This window comes from Ixodes scapularis, unplaced genomic scaffold, assembly GCF_016920785.2.
Source record: "Ixodes scapularis isolate PalLabHiFi unplaced genomic scaffold, ASM1692078v2 PGA_scaffold9__187_contigs__length_104089568, whole genome shotgun sequence".
NCBI classification, from domain to species: Eukaryota; Metazoa; Arthropoda; class Arachnida; order Ixodida; family Ixodidae; genus Ixodes; species Ixodes scapularis.
Window position 1 is genome coordinate 92,543,777 of NW_024609884.1, and position 17,533 is coordinate 92,561,309.

Here is a 17,533-nt window from a genome sequence, read left to right on the forward strand (position 1 = left end):
AAAATTATCTCAGTTATGCGATCGTCCTAGGAGTACGCGACACTCTGCCCAGAAGAAGCGCACAGAAAGAATATGTATCTAAATATATATATACATATATATATATATTTCTTTTTGCTTTGTAACACCTATTATATGCAGACGCGTACTTTTGAAACATAAGAGTTAAAAAGGGCGTACTGAATTATGACATTTTAGTTCCGTCAAACAATTAAAAAGTAAGAGAGGTTCACATTCGGCCGGCAACTACGCCAATGCGTCGTAGCCGGACGAATATGAACTACCAGACTTTTGGGCTAGGACTCTAAGCATACAAAAAAGAAACCCACAGGCAGTTGACGGGGGGAGAGCGCCTTTAGAGCGCGTGACACTAGAGCGCCGACGTTAGAGCGCGCGACACCAGGCCGCTGTACCGCAGCGAAAGCTATAGAAGCGCGAGCTCATATCGTTGGCAGCTGCCCTTGGTGAACGGGAGCGTGTGCCGCCGAGATGTGCCCTAGAGCAAGGAGCTCGCGCATGTAGCCTCTCCTGCGGTACAACACAAGGTGAAACAGAGTATAGAGCGCACGTCAAGAGAGCGCATGACCAGTTGAGCGCGCGACACGAGAGCGCAACTACATTTGGATGGAGCAGCGAGTCTAAGATTTCTTCACTGTGCTGCGGTGCGCCTCTCGGATATATGTACTATAAATAGTTTACTTTTGCTACAATTGGTCTGTTCATGACAGGCATTTGGTCTCCGATCTATTTGGCGGCTATTAGACGTCCCTCGCATAGGTTTAAATGGTATTCTGCCTTCCGTGTCCGTAATGAAGAAAGCTCATCGCTAAGAAACTCTCAGCACAAAACTCATCGAAGCTAAGCTCAGCGCAATTTTATCGGATACAGAGCTTTTCAGCCTTTTGACGGATACAGGAAAACCTCCCCTGCAAATCTGTGAAATATATTTGCAAATTTTTTTTTTTCCAAAATCCTAATTTGTTGCGTTGTGTGCGGTGACGACGTCACCTTCTGTTGTTGATATACACAAGCTAAAGATAATGCTCTTTCTGCATGTCCCAGAAAAGAGCCTACAAAGAAGAAAGACTTGTCTATCGCGTTGTCCGTTCTTTCAATTCTACAGAATCATAGCTTCTCCACCTTTGTTCTTAAAAAGTAGTTCAATCTTCTAGGGCCGAATGAGAGTGCTTTGATTCAGAAATATACGGATACCGAAGATTTCAGAAATATATGAATATCGAAGAAAAAACGGCAGCACAAACAGAAATGAAAGTTCGAACAGAAAAGTTTTAGACATGAATAGAGACCGAACTTCTACACAATGATTGTGCCACAGGTAGTAAATTTAAAGGATTGATTGTAGGACTCGTAGGTCAGCTTTTTTTCTGACAAAAACGTCTCTAGAGACACAACCCATATGTCAAGATCTGTGGCGGCCAGATTCCGAGAAGCGCATAGGAAATGGTGCCTGCCGCATTGGATGCTGTCAGTCTCGCCCCTCTATCCCTCTGCTACGCCGACATCAAAGCATATGTCAATTTCATTGTCGGCACAGGTTCCCGGATTAAGAGTTTAGTACAGTTGTCATTTGTGACAATATGAATGGTAGGCTTATGACGCTTGGCACGAGAGCTCCTTTCCCGAAATTGATCTTGAGAACCCCAGCATACTGTTAAGCATGCTACATGTTGCTTGTTTCCTTTTGAACGTTTTAAAATAATTTAAAATAAAAATTAGACAGGTCGGTGGTGAACTTTATCAAGTAAAATCAAAGAACTAATGAAGCTAGTCAGCTGCGATGTCTTTTACTGCGGAAATGAATGCTACTGATATATATATATATATATATATTCCTGCCTGTCAGCTTTTTGTAACACTTCTTGGTTTGTCACACGCAAACATTTCGTCGACTCATTCGCAATGTCCTTGCTGAATTCCGAGGCATAAATCCCCGCCTATTTCACATGAAGCACATAAAGTGGTCGGTCGGGTCGGGCCACTCGCGCTGAACTGGTTGTGCGCTCCAGTGACGGACGCTCTAATGATACGTGCTCTCGTGTCGCGCGCGCTAACGTCGTGGCGCTCTACTGTAGGCGCTCTTGTGTCGTGCGCTCTAGTGTTGTACAGCCGTTGACGGGCTGCCTGTGTGATTGCGCTGTTGATTCTGAAACTTTACAAACCGTGGCGCCACAGGGTCGCGCTCGCTGTCGAGGCACTTTTGTTTTTGGAATCATGACCACACCACTCTTTGCGGAGAGGGGAAGGTTTCTTCTACTTTCTTGTGACTTGTACGTTTGAGGTTTTCTTTGCCCGGAGAAAGTTTCCGCTTTTTCCCTGCCAATGTACTAGCTTTCTCGGAACGATTGATGCCCTGCAATCTTTACTTTTTCTATAGATAGCATTTTTGACGAGAGAAAACGCACTAACTGAAGCAATCTTCAGTGAGAATTAGATTGGAAATGAGCGCCAAAGGAACAGGGACAGGTGAAGAAGTGGACGACCAACACGGGGCGCACTCGCAACAAAAAGTTGTCCCCCGGCCTCTCTTTCTAAATATAAAAGTTTTTTTATCTGATAAGGCCACTGACGGCTCGTTGATACAGATATCAACCCCTCTTGTTTTGATGACGAATGCTTCGTGAATCTTTTTTTTTTTTGTGTGTGTGTGTGTCGCCCCAGTATGATTGTGTTTGACAACTTCGGGGTGCATGGGCATCGATCACAATGCCATATGGCCTGACGGCGTCTGTTGGATTGTTGCCGCGTGCTCCCTCGCACGATCATTAATGCAGCGGCCTGTTTGCCCGACATACGAGCGCCCACAGGATAAAGGTATATCGTAGACGACAGATGTTTTAAAATCCACAAACTTCGTTTGGTGTTTCTTTTTGCATTCGTCACTAGCTTCTTCCTTATCCTTCTGCACAGGGCCGAGAGTTTCTTCGGGGCCGAAAAAACAACCGGAACGTTGCAACGCTCCGCAACTTTTTTTAAGTTGTGGGAGATAGCGTGAAGGGGGTAAGGAATGATGGCCGGCCTGGTTTTTTGCCGTTCACGGGCGTTTAGGCGAACACTTCTATATTTCCTTTTGAGGCTATCCGCTGCGTCAGTCAGAGATTTCCGCGGAACGCACTTTTTAGACGATCCACCTGTAACAGGAAGCTCCTGCCCATCTCATGATGACAGGATTTGGCAATGCAGCTCCGAGACAGGACTGGGCGATACCTCGTTTTACCAGTTTGGAATGTGCGGAGTCGTAGGGGAGTACGCGCCTTTCTTAGAGCGGGGTTCATAAGCCCTACAAGTATGGTCTTCTAGAAACATAAGTTTCAAATCTAGAAACTGCAAAGACCCCCCCCCCCCCCCCCCCCCCGAGGTTCTTTCATGGGTAAACCTCAACCCATGGGAGCAGGCCGCAAAAACGTCCTTCAAATCAACTGCAACCACATCAGTGAGCACCTTAGGTGCTCACTGATGTGGTATCAATAATATAGCAATAGGTCTATTTAATCGAAGCCGTTTCGTAGAACACCGTTTTATCGAACATCATTGTTTCTGGCCAGATCGTTGCTCGTTTTTGTAAATAGTGTTTTTTTCTTTGCATTCAAAGGATAAAAAGATAATATCACGAATGACAAATGACGAGGTGGTGAATAACTGAAAAAACTAAACGTTTAATAGGGCGAACAAAATAGAAGGTTGGCGTCGCAGGCGTCGATGTCGGCGAAACAGCAGGATCGGGACTGACTCCGGCTCTCCACGCGGAGCTCGTTACGTACACGCGTGGGCTTCTGGAACAACCGGCGTAGAAGGTTCGGCGCGTAGAACATTCTAACCTCGAATAAGCAACAGGGTTCTGGAATTCACCAGAACGCGACATTGCAGAAACAATAAAAGAAGGTGTATCCGCGGCGAGGCGTCGAACCTCGGCTACTTGTGAGGAAGATAAGCACAGTAACCGTTATGCCACGGGCGCGCTGCCTAGTTGGCTAGCTGCGCACGCGGTAATATTATGTTCTGTTTTTCTTTTGCTTTGTAGTAAACAATGACTTCCTTCGGTTATGTGGCCTAAGACGAACTTGATACTTTTTGGGGGCCAGTAGTCGTCGGGTGCCGAGACGGAGGTCACATTGTTGCTTTTCGTAGTACACAACTTTGAGGCAATGTCCTGTCTCCATGTAAAAGTTTAAAAAAAGGCGTTCCCCACTTTTTTATGTGTTCGCATTCTGCAAAACTGTAGATTCGTCTGCGTCTTCCCCATTTTTCTTAGAAAGTAAGCTGTTCTTCTGGGGCTGAACGAGAACACTTGGTTTTACAAATATACGAACACGCAAAAAGCGCGCGAGCACTGAGCAAAGTGCGGACGTGAGTTTTAAATATAAACACCTCAGTGCGAACAATAATAAAATATTTCGTAAATAAGCTTTTCTCTGCATTTGTCGATTTTGCAGTGAGCATTTTACTGGTGAGCTTCTCTCCAATGAGCTTTTCTCCGCCGCCCGTTCTCCTGTGAGATTTTTCGTCCGTCGCTCAACAGTAACAGCCGACCAAGGGCTCATCACAGCCAGGGTGGTTGGAGTTATGTCACACTGCCGCAATACTTTCCCAGTTAACGTGAAATTACAAATCTACTATTCACTTTTTCAATCTTACATTAATTGTTGTCATCTTGTTTGGGGGACAACTACACAAACAAACATAGAAAAACTTACTTTACTTAAAAAAAAAAAAGATGCTTCGTTATATTGCCAATGAGCACTATCTCGCTCACACCAAACCTTTGTTTGCCAAATATAAAATAATTAATCTGGATAAGATGCATGACTATAGATTACTGCACGGCTTTTGTTTTTCATCTCCTGAGCATGCTTCGCTTTTATGCAAGATGTCGGAGCTCTCCGAACATCCTCGTAGTTTCAAAACCCGTCTTTCCGAAAAATGGAGAGTACCCACGAGCTCGTACTAACTATACTTACCAGTCAACTACATGTCGTCTACCTTTATTACTTAATCATCTTCTTAATAATAATATTGATATATATCAAATGGGAAGGAAATCATTACTTAATGCATTTCTTGTGAATTGTTCCGTGAAATTTCTTGAGCATACCCATACCTTTGTATAAATTTTGCGTTTTGTACAGTGCTGTTAGAAGTTATGCGGCCTTGTGTTGTTTTGCGTAATTTTCTTCTGTATGTAGCTGTATATCTTTTCAATGTGTCACAAGTTCTGCGAATATTCTTGAGCATACCCATACCTTTGTATAAATTTTGCGTTTTGTACAGTGCTGTTAGAAGTTATGCGGCCTTGTGTTGTTTTGCGTAATTTTCTTCTGTATGTAGCTGTATATCTTTTCAATGTGTCACAAGTTCTGCGAATATTCTTTTTTTTTTGTATAATGCTGTTAGAAGGTCTACGCATGAAATGATTAGTCAGCGTATCTTTGCATGTAATATCCTTTTGTGTTCTGAATGGATGTCCTGCTGACAAATTTGAGACGGGCCCCAAACCTCGTCAAGCTGCCACTGGCAGCTTTTTGTCTAGGGTCTCCGTTGGCTTAAAGGACCCATGAAACGATTTTTGAGTTGGGATAAATCATTTTAGATTGGGATTTTACTAATAGCACATCGTTCAGTGGGCCAAAAGAAAAAAGGTAGAAAGTCAAAAGCCCGACTTTCAGTGCGAAAATTTGAAAACACAGCGGACTATTTCGTACCCCCTCCCCTTCGTAACCTCTCTGCCTTTTCACTGTGATACATCCGCGGTCCCAAAAGCGCGTCATCCGGTCCAAACTGACGTCACACGAAACCGGACCTCATTTAGTCCCTTCACCCCTAAGCTGACTTTGTTGTGGAAGCTACGTGCTTGCCGGACCAATCAGCCGCCTCCGTTTCATCACCTGACCTCATTCTCTGCAGCCACATTTGCCACGCTCACGTGGCAAAACTATGGCTAGCCCAAGGAGCACGTAGCTTCCACAGCACTGTCAGCTTAGGGGTGAACGGGGTAGGGAAAGAAACTTTTGTCCGAGTTTTGAGCGACGGGTTAATCTTCTAGGGGGAGAATGGCTCTCTCCGAGCGAGGGGGGCCTCGCTTCTTTTCGCCTTCTTGAACTGTTTGGTGGAATGCGCGATTTATGAGTTGAGGAGGAAAGCGAAACAGGAAAAAGTTGGAAAAGCGTTTCATGACCCCTTTAAAGGCCATAAATAAAACGATTGATTGATTGAAAAAAAAAAAAAGACAGTGCAATCGACGAACACCATCATAAAAGGCGTGCGGGTTCTTGTCTAATATATTTGCCTCTATATCATAAAATACTGAATCAAGAGTGCGTTGGTTCGGGTCAAACAAAGAATCTTCAGCGCGACTTTCACAACTTCAAATAGCAACGTGTCACGCCTAGTTCCAAAAAGCTTGTTCTGTTTTTAGCTTCACTAAATTTTTTTCGCAATCTTTGTTTTATTTGGGTAGAAATCCGCCTCCACAAGCTGATATGCAAAGCGAATGTCGAAATTAAAACAAAATCGACGAACTCACGTATCTTTCTTCCACATTTAAAATAAGTAAACATTTTAAATGTATTTCTGTAGAATATTTGAAATCGCCAGATCAAATCACCTATTCTATTTCGAACAGAAAGAAGTGGTAAGACAGTATCTACTCTTTGACCTTTCGGTAGCTTTTGTCTGCCTGCATTTGCTAACTTCAGGCATCACGCAAGGACCGCTTGAAGCGTGAAATCTTTCACTCCCATTTTCTTGACCCAAAATGCCAACAAAGAATGGAGCATCCTCCCAATGACGCGCTACGGCGATTGAAAACTAATGAAGAAAACTAATGACTCTCACCCACCCGCTAAATATCTGCACCGCCAAAGAAAAAGAAAAAAGAAGAAAAACAATAAACTTTTTACTTGGATTTGTGCGACCCCAAAACACTGGAGCATCCTCTGAAGGACGCGCTCGGGCGATGTACAACCTATTACTCACTATCGCGATAACCCGCAAAATATATTCGCCCCCCCCCCCCCCCCCCCCCAAAAAAAAAAAAAAATTGTTTTGAGAGGCACTCTTCCTCAAAATCCCGACTGTCAACCCGACGACCTTGAAGATGCAAGTAGTCCGGGGCGCAATAACACTTTGCGCAATTTCAAGAGCAAGTATTGCGGATACAATTTCAAGATGGCGCCACCTGACAGCTGGATTTTTTGACGTTTTGATAGGCTACAAACTTAGTTAAAATTTATTACAATGAGAATCTCTGGGAAAAGGTCTTGTAAGAGATATATTCAAAAAGTCCTGGTCTTGAATATTGTCGAGACTAAATTTGTATTTAGGCCCCGGTTTATTTTTAAATGTTTATGAAGCACGGAACGAGAAAAAAAAAAGGCTTTTTCGATCATCTTTGCGTTCCCGTAAAACATTTTAAACTTAAAAATCGAAAAGTGTAGCGCCGCAATATTACTCAGTTTTTTATTATCTTTATAATAAAACCAATCACAAGTCAATCCGTTCGGTGGTTCTTGAGACAAAAGACTAAAAAGTTGCCATTGGAATTGCATAGGGCTCGGGATGCTGAACCGAAATTTGGATATCACAAAATAAGGTAGCAGGAGTGTTCAACGGGGCGCCACAACCCCCAAAACACCACTCATAAAGAGATATCTCGAACGGATGACCGTATTTTTTTCATAAGGATGCGATTGAGTGAGAATCGCGACGTCGCGTCTCCTGCAGAATAGTTGAGGAGGAGGGGAAACGGGCCTTGCTTTCTTCCCTCTTCGCGTCCTCGCAGAGTCAAAGCGAGAAGAGCAACAGACGAGAACCGCGACGTCAGGGACCTTTTTGGCCTTGTTCAAGCGCGCTCTTTTTTCACAAAAATACGACCATCCGTTAGAGATATCGCTTTATGGGTGATGCTATGTTTGTCCCTTGTCCCTCCTGTTCCCCTTCTCCAGGGATTATTTTCATCATGCTTTCGAGTTTGTAGCGTCCCGCCTAGCGCTTCTGCGTTGTTTTCTGAAATCAAAATTTCGCTTCCGCATCCCTTTAAATCTCCAACTTTGTTGTCCGTGTAGCATTTATGCTTTCTAGCATTGGTGACAATGCAAGCTCAACAGGCTTGCAAAGACGGTGCGACCGGAAGTCGCTTGGGACGCAAGCGGCAGTTCATGTCTGGAAGCAGCATGTAAACAGCAAAAGGGAACGCCACCATGTGGTGCCCCAGTCACTGACGTCCCAAAGAACTTCCGGTTTATAAAAAGAATGAACGACGAGTTGCCTTGGCAACGAGGCCACCTTAACACCGCTGCTTGAAATGTAGATGAAACGTTTAATCACCGATTCTCCAGGTGAACGCCAAAAAAACGAAGGAGTGCGAGATGTGTTAAAATGTTTCGAGTATTCTTGTAAACCGATTTGCCTCCTCCGAGATGGAATATTGTACTGCCGAAAGCCCTCGTTACATCCCCAACTTTGTTGTCTGTGTAGCATTTATGCTTTCTGGCACTGGTGACATAAGCAAGCTGAACAGGCGTGCAAAGAAGGTTTGACCGGAAGTCGCTTGGAACGCAAGTGGCAGTTCATGTTTGTAAACAGCAAAAGGGTCTGCACGAAATGATTGACGAAAGAAAAGTAAATGCACTGTAGGGTGATTTCAGATAAGATCGACCAAAGGGTGGCTGGTCGACATTTTTAAATCAACTGATGTTTTTATATGACATTGTCTAGTGTCTGGTATAAACGAATCCACACTTAGTTTTGACCAGAAAAAAAATTTGGAGACAAGAAAAATCGTAAGGCAGGGAGAGGTGGACAGTTGCAATAACGCGCACTGATGGAGGGGGCAAGTTTGAAAGTGAATAATTAAAACAATAAAATTAGGAGAATTTTAAAACTTTTTACAAACAAACTATAGGTACAACTTGCTTGTAATATAAAGTAATAATATTTATTAAAAATTTATTTAGTTTTCTAAAAATTGCCAAACATGCCTGCTCGAACGACAAATGGCAAACTTTGGAAATCTGTATCTCATGAAATAATTTAATCATTATTACATAACTTGCAGACATTATTTTACTAATATATGGCTATTATTGAAAAAATAAATAAGGTATCTGAGTGACACAATAGTTACAATATATTTAGGCAAACATGGGAAAAAAATCAAACAAAGAAAAATTCCAATGCGATAAAAAAAAAAAAACACCACCCTCGATTTTTTTTAAATTTGGGTACCCTGTTATACTCTATTTCGGCATTCATTTCTATTAAAAACATGTTGCATCATTGCACTGTGAAAGAAGAAACAACTCCCCAAAGTAGGGTCCTTTTTCAAAGCCTACACTTAGCAGTGTCCTATACAAGAAGTGACTCTGAGTTCCAGTTTCATGAAACTTGCACAAATCTTTTATATACATTTATTCAGATGAGGTCATTGATAAAAAGAGCGATCGGTCACACAGTAAAAGGGAGGAGAAACTATATACAGCATTTTACATAAGCGTACAAAGTGGTATCATATTAGAGACTAATGATTTGAGAAAAGATGATGCAGTGTGAAGTTGTACCTTCCGGTATATTTTACATCTAGAGTAAAATAAATAACTTTACTTCCACACACAAAAACAAAGATATAATAGTAAGATATTTAGGTTGGCTGTGTATTTACGATTACAAACAATTTCAGGTGACGGATGCCATAGTGCCTAACTGGAGCAGCTTCGATGCTCTCGGTGTATGAATGAATCGTGGCAAGCCGATATATTTTATCCTGCTCGAGGATAACATTTTGGGATTTTTTTTATAGTGATCAGATAAAAATTATTAGTAACCACCAACAAAAACAGTAGGTTAAATACCCCGTGAAGAAAAATGTGATAAATAAGATGTCCCTGCATTCAAAATGAGCAGTCCTTGGGAAATCAAATTCGGCACTTTACGCTAAGGTTTTCCTCGCTGTACCCATTTAATAAAGTTGCTTCCAAGCAGATCCGACTGTCCGTGCTACATATACGTCACAGGTCCCTTCTGTTGATGACTTGCTGAGCCGCCACGCGTGCCAAGACTGAATGCCAGGGAAGGCGCGCACCGTCAGCCACTCTTCTTTTTTTTGTTCACGATACCGAACAACCTCATTTTCGTCCAGATATACAAGATGCACGCCTTTCAGTTTCTTTGATAGAACGCTCACCATTGTCCTGGCCGTCTGAATTGCGCTTACTGAACGTTCTCTCAGGTTGTTCAGCGTGGCCTGGTGCTTCACGAGTCCGCCAACTCCGTCACATGCATTTTTCCCATGTCCAGATGCAGAAAATAACCACTGGGCTTGTGGGCAATCGTCCTTTGCAAATTGGTGAAGCTGGTAGCGATTCTTGAAATGACTGGCGGCGCCGTCACTTACGTACGTCACGTACGAGTATACCGCAACGTTGTCTTCAACCCACTCCTTCACTTTTTCTAGAGCCAAGCAAGCGTGAGCGGCGTCGTGACACAGGTCCTCACTGATGATGGCAAAGCTGTTTGTAGATTTTCTTGTCGTCACTACACATGTAAATATCGAAACTTGTTTTTTTTTTTTTTTCCAGTGATATGCTTGCACTTCGTCAGGAAGCACGATGGTCCAGTTTTCAGCAAAGTCAAAATGAAAGACAATGCTCCCGCGTTGCATGCACTGTTTTTCATCGTAGATCGCTTTAACTTGCGTTTGCCGGATATGGTTGTGAAGTACCCAACTTCCAACCGTCACTTGGATGACTTTTAGGAAAGTCTCAGGTTCCAAAGTTTTTTTCACAAGGTCGCCGGACTCCCATGTTGCAAGCACAATCTCTTCATCCTCCGGGATATCAAGTTCCTGGAGTGTAAGAAACTGGCCTTTTGGGTAGTGATCACAGTCTCCTTGAAGGCACAGTTCTGTTGCTGGGTCGCACAGAAATGCCGAGTTCATTTCACCAGTGTTGAATGTTGAGCCTGTAACGTTCTCTAGAGCGGCAATACAAAGATAATAATTGGCGCAGCGCACACAAACGCACACTTCCTGGTGTGGAATACATTGGACCCATCTAGGGCGCAACGAATAAAATTTCGTTAGCCCAACGCCGGAATCGGGATGCTTGTCTTTGTATATACGGAAGGCCTCTCGTATTGAGCGTGTCATGAAGCGCTTTGGCACGAACGTTGTCTCTCCGTTGAGCATGACAGAGATGACGTCCTTCTGGTTGGGACTTTGGCGCGAACATTGTAGCTCGTCTTTCGTGAAGTACTCTAGGGCAGCAGACAGGTTCTCAGGGCTCACCTTGCACCTCGTGTAAGGATCCGGCTCATACCACACGGCATGCTTTTCCTTGAGTTTTCGGGATTTACTGATGAGGTACATTGAGACCTGTGGAATCATCTTTTGAACCTCATTCTTCGTCAGTGTTGACGGCAGGAGTGTAAGCAGTTGACAACGTTCCCGGCGAGAGGTGGCGGTTTCAAAGGCCTGCCGAAAGTTGTCCACCCACTCAGTGCATGTGGAGCATGTTGGTTCGGACGACCCCGATGGTGCGTCCCTGTCGTACGCAATACGTAGCCTTGAGCGTATATTCTTGACAGCAACCTGCTCCAGTTCTGTCTGCTTTCTCTTGACATAGGCAGGCCTGTCCCGACTTCTTACGACGCTTGGTTGTCTCAGCGGCGACACATCTGTAGGTAGTATGCTGCGATTTAGATCTTCAATTGCTTCTTCAGCTGGCACAAATATGTCAGGGCACTGCTCTGAGCTTCGCATCGAGATCTCCTTAGTGATGTGCATGAAGCAATGGTAGCACAGGTAGTCCGTCGCACTCACTTTGGTGGAACAGTCAGGCGGAAGAATTTGCTTCAACGAGTTTAGGTCCAACTCGCCAACACTTCGAAAATTCCGCTGCTTTGGTATAGTCTTTTTGTGTTTGCAAAAGTAATCTGCACAAAACACTCGTTCGGAGCTCCAGGACGTCTTCATAATGTATACATAAATAATAGAAATTAAACCCCAACTGATGGCATATAATTGCCAAGTGAAAGAACTACTGGGTGCACAAGTGACAAGTCCGAGGCTGAGGAGCTCACTCACTGCAAACGTACATTTGAAAAGAGAGGTCACAACTGAGGCTGTCGGCAAAGCTTGATCCACGTCAAAGGAAGAAAGAGGGAAAGTCTCCAGACAAAAAATTGTGGTCAGCGGCCTTCGAAAAAGACTTTCCGGAATCGCACTGTCGTCCCTCCACGCGCTGATATGAAAGCACCCGAGCTTCTACCACGTGGTTCATGACACAGCCTGAGCCATGTCGGCGACCGGTTCGCGAGGGGTTGGCGGTGGGGTTACGTTGATGGTCACTCGGATTAGCCCTTGCTGTACTGAGCTACCGCCTGCAGTGCCTTATCGCCGGCTGGTGTCAACAACGAGAACACACACACCCTGTCTACATGTACCAAAACTACAAGCGTTCACCGCACACGCGTCGCCGCCGCTTTTAAGCTTTTGTGAAATTGCTTTCTTTTGCCGCGGAGAACCGCCTTATCTTAACTACGCGCCTGAAATCCTTCCAGGCGGGCGTACACAATATCAAGCGTTTCGAGAAATGCCCGTGGAGTAGAACTATGGGAAAATTCGGAGCCCGCGATGTCGATATCGTCGCCGTTGTGTTAGTACGCCGTCGCGTACTGCAGTCCCCCGTTGGGGGAGGGGGGGGGGGCGGTCTTACTACGATAACATGGCGACAGCGTTTACACTCTATGTATTTACGCGAGGCTCGAGTATTTGGGGATAATGCTGCCGGTTGGTGTGCCCCTTTGTGCCTGATATTATCGCCCGTGAAGCCAGCGAGTGAGATGGCGACAGGCATGACTGCTCAGTAAACAGGCGTCGGCGGCCATGTTTTGCTGGTTGAAGCGAACCCCCTTGTCCTTGACAGCGAGCGGGGAAATGCGAAAAAAAGATTGTATCGGCCGTTTTCCCAGAACTAGCGACGAGTGTCGTCTGCGGTTTCCGGCAACTATTTTGCCATAATCGTGCGCTTAGCGAGGAAATGATTTTTGCTAGCCACAGAACACTACCACGCAGAAAGGGAATGCTTGAACATGTTTTTGTTCTGGATATATATCAGGGATATATATGAGAGAGAGAGAGAGAGAGATGAAGGTAGAGCGAAAGAGGGAATAGCATATAGTGTCGCAGGAGAATAAAGTAAACAAAGTTCCTAGTGGCCGATGGCTGCATGATCTTTTCTCGGATCACTAGTCCGTAATATGATACCTCTTTGTACACAGTAGTTTCTCCTTAATTTAAGTGTGTGAACGATTTCTTTAGTTATCATTGGCCTCATCTGAATAAAAATATATAAAAGATGTGTGTTGGTTTCATGAAACTGGAACTCAGAGTCATTTCTTGTATAAAACACTGCTAAGTGTAGGCTTTGAAAAAGGACCCTACTTTGGGGAGTTGTATCTTCTTTCTCAATAAAATGATGCAACATGTTTTTAATGGAAATGAATGCCGAAATAGAGTATAACAGGTTACCTAAATTTAAAAAAAGTCGAGGGTGGTGTTTTTTTTTATTCGCATCGGAATTTTTCTTTGTTTCATTTTTTTTCCATGTTTGACTAAATATATCCTAACTATTGTATCACACAGATACCTTAGTTATTTTTTAAATATTAGCTATATATTAGTAGAATAATATCTGCAAACTATATCATAATGATTAAATTATTTCGTGAGATACAGACCTCCAAAGTTTGCCATTTGTCGTTCGAGCAGGCATGTTTGTAAATTTTTAGAAAAATACATAAATTTTAAATAAATATGATTACTTTATATTACAAGCAAGCTATACCCATAGTTTGCGCCTAAAACGTATTAGAGTTCTCCTAATGTTATCGCTTTAGTTATTCACTCTCAAACGGGCCCCCTCCATCAGTGCGCGTTAATGCAACTGTCCACCACCTCATGCCTTACGATTTTTCCTGTCCCCAAGTATTTTTTCTAGTCAAAACTAAGTTTGGATTCGTTCATACCAGACACTAGACAATAACATATAAAAACATCAGTTGATTTGAAAATGTCGACTAGCCATCCTTTGGTCGATCTTATGTGAAATCACCCCACTGGAAAATTTTTTGTTTGTTTTTTAATGCATAGAACCTGCCATTTCATAGCCCACAGTACCCTTATTATGTTATCTGGGATGGAATTCATTGTTTTATTGAATTCCCATGGTGGTAAGCCGATACATTTCTTTTAAATGAAACAAATATTTAACATAAATAGTGCAGTGCACCCGGAGACAGACATCCGTCGTGGTGATCCATGATTCCTAACGTCTGCCTAGAGCAGACGACGCATCCACACGTAATTCTCACACTTATCAAAGTCTTCTCGGGTCTTTATGCGCTGTTTTTGCGAATCAAGCAAGCTCTCTTAAGATAAAAAAAAAAAAAATATTCAGCGCTTTCGACACTGCTCGGACCAACGTTTACAAGAGTTATTTCCGGCTTACTTCCGGCTTCATACCTCTTTGCTCAATGTCAGCCCCATAGTGAAGACCAGTGGCGTGAACAGGCGACCGTCGGCCCGCGCAGCTGGCTTCCGAATGACGAAGCCTAGCTCCCCACGTGACCCCCCAACGTCACGACTCCAACGCCGTTCACACACTTGCAACCGAGTAGGACCGAGAGAGACAAGGCCGGTTTTTAAAGGGATGGTGAACCAAAATTTGGATTTCAGAAAAAACAATGCAGGAGATGTAGGCGGACGCTACAATCCCTACAACACTACTCGTAAGGCGATATCTCGAATGGACGGCCGTATTTTTAGAAAAAGGGGTCGAGATTGAACCAGGCCGACGAGGCGCATGACGTCAAGATACCTAGTTTCCTCCTCTCTTCACTTCGCTCCCTCAAGGCAGCGAGGCGGAGAAGACGCGAGGCCGTTCCCTCTCCTTCTCGGAGAAACATGACGTGAACATTTCTGTCAAATGCGCCTCCTTTTCTTCAAAACTACGGTCATCCGTTTGAGATATCGCTGTATGAGATGTTTTGGTGTTTGTAGCATCCCGTTGCATGCTTTTGGCCGCGTGCTGTGTGGAATCCAGATTTTGGTTCAGCATCCCTTAAGCCCTTTGCGACGGCTTATAGACCCACTCCGCAGCAGCGCATCCGGTCCTACGCCGCCGAGGCTTAAAAATCGTCCTTGTCTCTCTCGGTCCTACTGGGTTGCAAGTGCGTGAACGGCGGGCGGCAGAGAAAATGTCACCGGAGAAAAGCTCACCGGCCCTTGAGCAGATGCGGAGAAAAGCTCACCAACATTTTTATTTTCTCTTAGCTTGTGCGTCATACGTGGCGATTTCACACAATTAGAATTTGTCACTTCATTAAAAATAATTGTCCTCTTTTTTGTAATATTCTAGAAGTTTATTGGGCATATTTGCGAATTCCTCAGAAGTGAGTAATCGCCCATTCTGTCTATTAATCACGCCGCAAGCATAAAATCAGAACATGGGGCACCCGTAAAAAATACAACTTATTGCCAGCTTGACAGTGCGTCGCTGGTAGCTCTGTCAGATAAAGAGTTTTTTTTCTTTCTGCAAGCTAAAATGAATAGCGGTGTGTAAACCGCCTCAACTCCGAAGATTGTGTGGTGCCTGATAGATGAGTAGGTGTTTGATGATGTAATTAGTGTCGGCTACGCTGTTTTCTTTGCTTTAAAGCGAAGCTGTATATGACTCGTTGGTCGGTTTTTGTTTTGTGTCCGTCGACAGAATAGTCAACAGAAACCCATCGCGCCTGCCTTATCAACGTTCGCGCGCGCCTTTATCATTCATCATGTGGTTTCGACACTTGTTTCAATAACGAAACCACAAAACAAGTGTCAAAAGCACATGACAGGTAAGGCGAGCGCGAACAATGCGAAGCACGTAGCGCTCCCCGCATGCGTTTCTCGGTAAAGACTGAGGTTGCATAAGCTGCCGCGGCAACGACAGCCTACGAAGTCTCTCATATATAAAAGAAGTTTTGGTACAGCGCATTTACATTTCTTTCGTCAATCATTTGGAAATCGTTGCAAGTGATACCACAGCTTCCTCTCCAACCACCTTCACAACGTGAATTAAAGTTTTTTTTTTTTTTTCTTTTTTTTGCGTTTTTTTTTTCTTTTTTTTATTTACGCGTCGGGCTGCGGATCGCACGGTTTGAAGTTCGATTCCCATTGAGCCGCTCGGTAAATCTCCATTGTTACAGTGAATTACGCCTAATTATGCATAAATAGGATTAATTCTGTCTTTTCTTTAGGTGTTTTTGCGTTACCTCCTATGGGTTGTGTATACTTAATGTTGCCTTGGCCAGTATGTATAACGCTTTTTCGTCACATTTTGTGACACTTTTCTTATGAAATCGAGCCCATCAACACAATCTGTGTGTAAAAAAGAGTATTGGATTGTGCAGAGGCCTGGAGGTCGCTCAGAAGAGAGCAGCTGATGCTGAACAGCCGTCGAAGCGCTCGCGCGTGAAATGCGCGTAGGCAAAATGCAATTCGTGTTGCTGCTAGCCTGTCAATTACCGTGCGTCAGCAACTCGTAATGAAGTGTTGCTTGTGCAATTAGGTGTAACATGAGTTTGTGCTGTACTCGTCTCCGAATCGCCAGTTCTCGTTCGTTGGGAAACGATCATGTGACCCCTCCCCAACACGCACATGAAATAAAAAATCGCCATACACCAGCTTTTTTTTTTTTTTTTTTTTAGGAAGAAATGATTTGGTTTTTGGTTACATAAAAAATACTACGTCAACAAAAGAGATGTCGGCAACGTTTTGCCGCCATCTCCTTGCAGACCCCCTCGGTCTGCCAAGTGCTCACCCCCCTCTCAGCCCCGCCAAGCCTGACCCGTAAATCCGCCCCTGCTGCAATGGAGAGGAGACGGCTAGGCCTTCTTGTCAACGTAAATGGGATGGCGTGCGAGAAAACGGACTCGAATTCATGGCGCTCTAGGTTTTCTGGAGGTCTTCAAATGCGTATTTTACTAATTTCGCTATCTTTTATAACCGGCAGTAATTATTTTTATACATCAAATATAAAAATGCAAAAATAGTAAAGCACCATAAAATCCTAAATCACTTAATTCTTTTTTTTTTCGCAAAATATTGCCATTTTTGACCCGCATCTCCCCTTAATTTTAATTACGACACTTGGGTCAGGGTGCATATTGTTGCACATCCCAGTTATGTAATCATTTTTGTATCTCTCACCGTGTCTGTTTCTCTGCTTGTGTTCTTTCCCTCCCGAAGGGTCTACGACTCGGTTCTAACGACTGTTGAAAAGCGGAGGATGAGATCTACAAGGCGTAGACCTGGCGGTGGAGCTAGAATTCCAGTCCCCTGGTTCAGCTTTTAGAGCGCAACTCTTAGGCGCCCGTTTCCCGGTTAAAGGGCCCATGAAACGAATTTTGGGCTGGAATAAATCAATTTATATTGGGATTTTACTAATAGCACATTGTTCAGTGGGCCAAATGAAAAAAGGTT

At 43.8% G+C, this 17,533-nt stretch overlaps 1 protein-coding gene across 1 annotated transcript in view; it reads left to right on the forward strand.

Moving 5' to 3' along the window:
• The window catches only part of LOC8029685, a 132,603-nt gene that overhangs the window by 86,343 nt on the left and 28,727 nt on the right, over positions 1–17,533 (forward strand). The gene's annotated exons all lie outside the window — the stretch shown is intronic.